Here is an 8,517-nt window from a genome sequence, read left to right as displayed (position 1 = left end):
AGGCTTGTTAGTTATACTTTATTAGTATTTAATGAGTAATAATCAAGAGCAACCTTTACTTACTGTGTAATTACATTGTGGAGCTGTTTATTTGTATGTATTATTTTTGCTATAGTAATAAATAATAGTAACATTTAGTATGTTAATTTTAGTGCTTCTGGCTTATACACAGTAAACTATATTCCAAGTCTTTTGAAGCCATACAATAGTAATTTGTTTGAGGAACAAACCAAAATGTAGGTCTGTATTTACTGAAAACAAGAGCATATGGTATTGGGACAACAAAAGGGTAAACAAATAATGACAGAATTTTCATTGTTGGTGTATGTATGTAAATTATCTTGGCCACACCCACAGCAACTGATTTCCTTGTCCTTATTTCACCTCTGTAGTCAGCTACAAATGAAAGGTCAAACCTACGAGATATGAAACTATTATCCTGTTATAACAATGGGTGGGAGCAGCATTTATACAATATTTCTGCCATACTACAGTTTCATTTATATTCATTGGCATGGTGTGAGGCAGTAATTGTTGCCAGAATACCTCATGCCCATTCAGGCAAAATTGTCGCCTATTAAAGCAAGGAACTATGCATGACCAGTGGCTCTGCTATTAAGATGCAAATGATGGAATGAAAGAATCAGTCAAATAGATTCTAAAGTGAATTTCTAATATTATATAATATTGCTCTCCAGTTCTGGAACCATTACCCAGGGTTCCATTGTCTCTTCGCTCGAGGTGAACTGATAGGGGACGAAATTGACTGTGACACTTCTGATGATGTGGTGGTTTGGAAACACGACCGTCAATCAATCAGTGAGAAACATTTAGGCAAATGAGGTGCTCAAGTACAAACATACATATTTGAATATATAATAATGCATAGTTTTCAACCAAGAGCTGTGCTTGCTGTCTCCACAAACCTAAAACAGCAATCCACAGCAAAGTAAACTGCACCTAGATATTTCAAAACCAACTGGCGTTATTAAGGGTGTTTCCACCTATAATTTCACAAAAATTTTGATCATAGGCAATTGTCATTTGGGAATTGTCTCTTTAAATATAAAACTCTTACTAATCTTTGAAAGTCCAGTTTATTTGAAAGGTGTTTTGTTCCAGTATGTTTCAAACACACAGTGGCCCCAAAAAGTGTTTGAACATTTAAGTCACGCTTAAAAATGTGTGAATGTCATTGCATTAGATTACAAAATATAAAACTAAGTGGCAGTCATTTTATTTTACCACTCTTTTTAGATTCATCAGTATCTGTAGCCCTGGGCCACATCCACAGCAACAGTTTTCATCGTCCTTATTTCACCCGTGTAATCAGCTGTAAATCATCTGAATGCTCAAAGGTCAAACCCCATCATTTGGAGATATGCAAAATACTTACCAATCTTTGAAAGGCTAGTTTATTTGAAAGGTGTTGTTGAAGTATGTTTCAGATAGTCAGTGATGCCCAAAAATTATTTGGATACTTCCGTTACACTTAAAAATGTCTGAATGTCATTACATTAGATAACAAAATGGCATCCAATTGGCATTTATTTTATATGAAGATAACATAAGCACAGTTTTCAAGTAAAACATTTCAGAATTAAGGAAGTATTTAGACACTTCCTGGTTTTCAAACTTTTTGAACATATCCATATTTAATGTGATGGACTACACCTTTGTTTACTCTGCCTGTGTGATACCTCTGTAAAAATGAGGAAAACTGACTTTAACCACTGAAAAATTTTAAGACCAGTTGGTTAAAAGTAATTGCAAAAATGGCTCAGAAAAGTTAAATAAGTTAAAAAAAAAAGTTGTAGCTATTTGTTTGCAAAAGACATTGGTTTGATAATGTGTTATTTATGCAATGTAATTCATATTTAGGTGTGGTTTTAGCAGACTGATCACACTGTGAACTCAGCGTCAGGAGGTCGAAAGATCTGCTGCTTAAATCGGTCAGGGTGCTTAACTAAATTCGAAGCTGGAGGTGTTGTTGATATGAAATGTCCACAGGTTGGTGCCAAAAGTGAGCTTTAGTTTTAGTTCTAAATGATGTAATACAATCAACAGGAATGCATATTTAATAACCCTTCCCCCTAACCCAAACCCCAACCCTAAACCAAACTGTAAGTGGGGTAAAAATGTCATTTTAGGTACGAAAATGCAACATTTGAATTGCACTTACCATTGTTGATCTAAATGCCATTACTTCCTGGTTTCCATGGGACAAGAACCCATGTCTCAGAGTGAATGCTAAAACTTTCTGGTTTCCATGGGAAACCAGAACTCATTTCTCAGAGATTGCTTGTGCAGAGCACTATCAGTAGTGCCACAGGGAAATGTGAACAGCTTAAATGATGCAAAAAATGTCTGATAAGAGATTGAGCTTGTCAGTAATTCAGCACAATGTTGTTGATTTCAGAATGCATGAACATTCAGAGGCAGCTTGCCGATTTCATGTAACACCATGTTGCTATTAGTGCCCAAACACCTTTGCTGTATATTTAATCAGAATCACCATACTCAGTACAGGAGCAGGTAGTGTTAATCCAGCAGTCATATCACCCTGTAGCTCAAGACTGGTTTCCCACTGAAGCTAAGCAGGGCTGAGCCTGGCCAGTACCTAGATGGGAGACCTCCTGGGGGAAACTAAGGTTGCTGCTGTAAGAGGTATTAGGGAGGCCAGCAGGGGGTGTTCACCCTCTGGTCTGTGTGGTCCTAATGCCCCAGTATATTGATGGGGACACTATACTTTAAAAAGGCACTGTCCTTTGGATGAGACATTAAACTGAGGTCCTGACTCTCTGTGATCATTCAAAATCCTAGAGCACTTCTTGTAAAGAGTAGGGGTGTAACCCTGGTGTCCTGGCTAAATTGGCCCTTATCAATCATGGCCTCCTAATTATCCCCATCCACTAATTGGCTCTATAACTCCACTCTCTCCTCTTCACCAATAGCTGGTGAGTGTACTGGTGCACAATGGCTGCTGTTGCATCATCCAGGTGGATGCTGCACACTGGTGGTGGTTGAGGAGAGTCCTGTTCAATGTGTAAAGTGCTTTGAGTGTAGTGTCAGAAAAGCGCTATATAAATGTAACATTCATTCATTCATTAAATGGCAAGATGCAAGGTTTAAAATAGCACTACTATCACTTTCAAAACATTTCTGCATTTACATTTGAAAATGGCAACATTAGAAGGTTAAAAATGGGAACCTTCCAAAGTCAAGAGACACCCATAGGCCCGTAGAGGCGACTCACATTAAATTAGCATACTGAACCTAAAGCCTGAGGGATACACTTACAAACCACCCTCAACCCTGTGCTCTCAAGTTTAGTGAAACTGAATATGAGTATGATGAGACTATTCAAGGTTAAGTTGAAGCCATTTCCTCTTATCTTCTCTGATCTCAGCACTAGAGTTATGAGTAGTGATACATCCACTATGGACACGTTGTGTTCTCAAAATGACCGCCTGGTATCATCTCAGAAATGAGGCTTGTCTTCGGGTGGCAGACCAGGATTATGACAGCATGAATCTGTCCTCAGTCCAATATACTTTAAAAGGACATCTCACACCAAGTGACAAATGAGGATAGGCTCTGCAAGCAGGGTTTAAACAGCATTACAGTAAAGGTTAGGGAAGAAACATCTATCAAACGCTGTCTCAATGTTAGAAGTCCATATATGGACGACAGTGATGGAGAAGGGGAGTAAGACTAACATCAAGAGTGAGAAAAATCCTTTTTTTTTTTTTTTTTTTTCAGGACAACAAAAATGGAGATGAGAAGAGTCAGTGTAGGAACAGAGAAGTACAAGGAAGAAAATACAGATTTGTATTACTGAGAATTAAAAAAGAGAAAGACAAAGGGAGTGTGTCAGGCACAAATGACATTTGAGAAAGCTGGAGATTATGACACACATCAAGCGGAATAAAAGACAGTTTGTCATTTAAACTGATAGCTTTTCATACATTCATCCTTCCACCATTAAGACTTTGGCAGATTTGGCACAAATAAGTTCTGATTTTCAAGTTTGAATTTTTTTTAATTTTTTTTTTTAATGTTTCACTTGCAGAACAATCCAAAAACCCTATAAACTACAGCAAAGCCCATAGAAGAGGATGTACATCTATCCCTCATAGCTTCATCAATCCCATCAAAAATCAAAGATGGGGCTGCTGAGTCGTGAATAGCATGTGTGTCGACATGTGAGCCAAAAGTGTAGAAGCCAACCCAATCTCATGAAAAGTCATACATAATTTATGAGTTGGCTATTTCGTATGGTCTCGCACGATGTTGGTCGCATAAACTTGTACATGCAAATTCCCAGATGCCTAATGCGGAAGTAAGCCACGAGGCATTAAGGACATACTTATTAATAGTATGCTCTTACCCAAACCCCTTATCTAAACTTAACCAATCAGTAGAGTGTGTAAACATGATAGGAAGCTGTTGTGTGTGACAGAAGCAAGTAATTGTTGCATATTAGATGGAACGATGTCCAGCGAAGTCATTGGCTGTAGTGAAAGTCGTTTGAATTAAAACGAGTGCAGTTGCACGAATGATCAAATTTAGAAAAGTCGTACGATTCCTGATGATTTCGCCTTGAGAGTGTGTTGGTAGAAGCACAACAAAATGACGTGGTTGCTTAAGCAATTGCGTTTTTCATGTCACACTTTGCTTTTTATAACACTATCTAAGGTTTAGGGTAGGGGGGTAGGTTTTGTTGATTTAAAACTCGAGCATTAACCATAAACACCTCAACTGTTTGGGAGAAAATGTATCTTGCTTCAGTGCTACATAGTGGACGCTTCTCCTCTGATTTGCCTTGACTCGTGTAAATGCTGGATTACACTACATTACTTTAATACAGATTTTAGGCTCCATGCAGTCTGCTAATTTTGGGCCAGTTAGAATCGACAGATTTCACAGAAAATTGCATAGTATTCAGTGGGTCCCGACACTTGGGTACCAGTATCTCGCCTCCTGACTATGAATCCATCTAGTCAGAGGATATCAGGCTTGTTTGATATTTTTAAGCCAACTATCTTGTATCCTCCAACTCACATTATAGTCTATAGAGACCATACTTGAAGCATCTTCCCACCTAAGGCCACACACAAAAGCATTTTCTTTCAAGACTTGAAACACAGAGTAGCAGTATCAGTAATAGTAACTCCCTGTACATGTTTGTTTGCATCTGTAATTTTCATTAGGCTGTAACATTCAAAACAGCATCTGTGGTGCTTCCCCTGAATTCAGCACATGAAGATTTGCTGTGAGATCATGTTGTTTTGAGAAGTAATGATTATATTTAAAGCTTCATTTTGGTAAACTGCAAAGCCTCTGCCAACTGGTTACACTGGCAGCGGACTGAAAAAACTTGCAAGCGGTAATTACTCTATGGATAGCGCCCACTAACCTGCCTTTTAGCAAATCAGTAAGGACAACTGGGTGAGCGTTTTGTCACTTAATTTTTATTTATTAACCAGACTGATAAGGTTTACAATGTGCCCACACTCCTCACACATACATTTATTTCAGATCGATCCTACCCCTAAATGTAGTAAATAGAAAAATGAAAAAAAGGAAAAAAAAAAAAACAACAACAACAACAACATGTCAATCATATATCAACATCTATAAAATTTTTTAAATGAGTCAATAAAAATCCTTCTAAAACCGTTTTGGTTTCTTTTCGAGATTAGAGAGAGAAAGGTGAAAAGAGATGCTGGTAGGCTGATGGAGGTCAAGAGATGGGCTAGAGGAGAGATGGAGATGGCAGAGATAACATCTGAACCTTTCAGCTGAGGGAGCCCGAAGCAAGGGTTGATAGAGGTGCTGAGATAAAATCAAACCTCCCTCGTGCCTACTACTAAAGGAGAGCAAGACAGACTGTGTGTGAGAGAGAGAGAGAGAGAGAGAGAGAGAGAGAGAGAGACAGAGAGAGAGTAAGGGATAGGAAGAGAGAGAGAAGGAGAGAGAGGTCATATTCAGCAGTCGTCTCTCCCTTCCAGACACCTCCAGACTTTATCATCAGCCAAATAGAATGGCCTGTGGTCAGTGGAGAGAGAAAGAGAGAGCGAATGAATCATGATTCTTATAACACTACCTGAAACATACATATAATTCACACCCTTTAGAAATAGTGAACCTAAAGGGATAGTTCACCTAAAAAATGAAACTTCTGTCACTCACCCTCTCAGTAACCATTCGCTTTTATTGCATCTTTATTCCGTACAATGAAAATGAATGGTGACAGGGGATGTCATTCTGCCTAACACTTCCTTTTTTGTTCACCAGAATAAAGAAATCATATAGATTGAGTTAATGATAACAGATTAGACTGTTATGAAAGTATAGCTATGAGACTTAAAAATGATATACAATACTGTGCAAAAGTTTTAGGCACTTTTGAAAAATGTTTCATAGTGAGGATATCTACAACCCCAATTCCGAAAAAGTTGGGACAGTATGGAAAATGCTAATAAAAACAAAAATGAGTGATTTGTAAATGATAGTCAACCTTTGCTATATTGAAAGCACTTCAACTACACATTATATGATGTTTTACACTGTGAATTTCATCGTTTTTATTTATTTATTATTATTTTTTTTTATGTATAGTAATTTCAAATCAGATGATTGCAACACGCTCCAAAAACATTGAGACAGTCAAGCGTTGACCATTGTGAAACATCATTTCTTTTAATAACACTTATTAAGCATTTGGGCCCTGAAGACACAAGTTTGTTAAGTTTAGAAAGTGGAATTTTCTCCACATTCATCCATTATGTAGGTCTTTAGCTGCTCAGTTGTACAGGGTCTTCGTTGCCGTATGGTGTGCTTCATAATGTGCCATACATTCTCAATTGGAGACAGGTCAGGACTGCAGGCAGGTCAATCTAGCACCCAGTCAGCAGCGTTTCTGGACAGTGTTGATGTATGGCTTCTGCTTTGAATAGTAAAGTCTTAACTTGCATCTGTGGATGCAGCGGCGAGTGGTGTTTATTAACAAAGGTTTACTAAAGTAATCCCAAGCCCATGTTCATGATATCCATTACAGATGAATGATGTTTTTTAAGACAGTGATGTCTGAGGGATCAGAGATCACATGCATTCAGAAGTGGTTTTCGTCTTGCCCTTTACACACTGAGATTTGACCAGATTACTTGAATCTTTTAACTATATTGTGCACTGTAGAGGGTGAAATGCCGAAATTCCTACCAATTTGTCTTTGGGGAACATTGTTCTCAAAGTGCTGGATTATTTGCTGAAGCATCTGTTGGCAAATTGACAAATCTTGAACGATCCTTGCTCTCGAAGGACTAGGCTGTTTTGGGAGGCTCCATATACAGTATACAGTATTATGACACAATTCTCTCACCTGTTTAACATCTCCTGTTTCACATCGTCTTGTTATTTCAACTCGTCAAATTGTTATTAGTCTTAAATTGCCCCTGTCTCAACTTTTTTGGAGCGTGTTGCAATCATCCAATTTGAAATTACTGTACATTTTCAAAAAGAAATATGAAATTCACAAGGTAAAATATCATATAATTTGTAGTTGTAGTGTTTTCAATTTAGCAAAGTGTGAATATAATTTACAGATCACTCCTTTTTGTTTTTATTAGCATTTTTCATACTGGCCCAGTTTTTTCAGAATTGGGGTTGTGCTGTATATAGACATAAAGTCTAAATAGTTTTTGTTTAACAATTGATGTCATTCAGAGTCCAGTAAACATAAAAAAAATAAATAAATAAATAAAAAACAAAAAGCTAAATCAATATTTGGTGTGACAACCTTTGCCTTCAAAACCAACATGATCACACAGATACACCTGGACACAGTTTTTCTTGATTGTTGGCAGATACGTAGGATGTTCCATGCTTCTTAAAGAACTTGCCACTGTTCATCCATCTATTTAGGCTGTCTCAGTTGCTTCTGTCTCTTCATGTAATCCCAGACTGACTCAGTGATGTTGAGATCCAGGCTCTGTGCGGGCCATACCATCTGTTGTATGACTCCTTGCTCTTCTTCTATTCAGTTCTATTTGCAAAGGGAATGTTTAAATCTAAAATTGATATTTCCTACTGATACACTAAAAGCAGAATATATCAAATAACCGTTTTAAGACAAATACCGTTTTTGTGAAAAATTGTGGAAGCACTTTTGCACAGTGCTGTATGTTAACAAGGCTTGTGCAATAAAATCGCTTTATAGCCTAGCCTTTATTGTGCAAGGTTTTATCCAATATTTCAACTCCTGTCATGCCGTATAAAGCCAGTAAACCCTGTAACTTTCAAACTGTTAGATGAACTTCTGGGTTAGTGTTACCAAAACCAAAAAGACATTTTCTTTGGGTGGATTTTTCTCGATGTGAACAGTACCTTTCTTGTATCCTTTTTATGTTGTTGATTATGTTGGTAAGTAAGCAAAGCTTAACAGTATTTATACAGAATCTTTTAAAACCAGTGTTTACAAAGTACTTTACAGATATGCATTGAATAATATACAGA

This window comes from Myxocyprinus asiaticus, chromosome 8, assembly GCF_019703515.2.
Source record: "Myxocyprinus asiaticus isolate MX2 ecotype Aquarium Trade chromosome 8, UBuf_Myxa_2, whole genome shotgun sequence".
NCBI classification, from domain to species: Eukaryota; Metazoa; Chordata; class Actinopteri; order Cypriniformes; family Catostomidae; genus Myxocyprinus; species Myxocyprinus asiaticus.
This window is presented reverse-complemented; position numbering follows the sequence as displayed.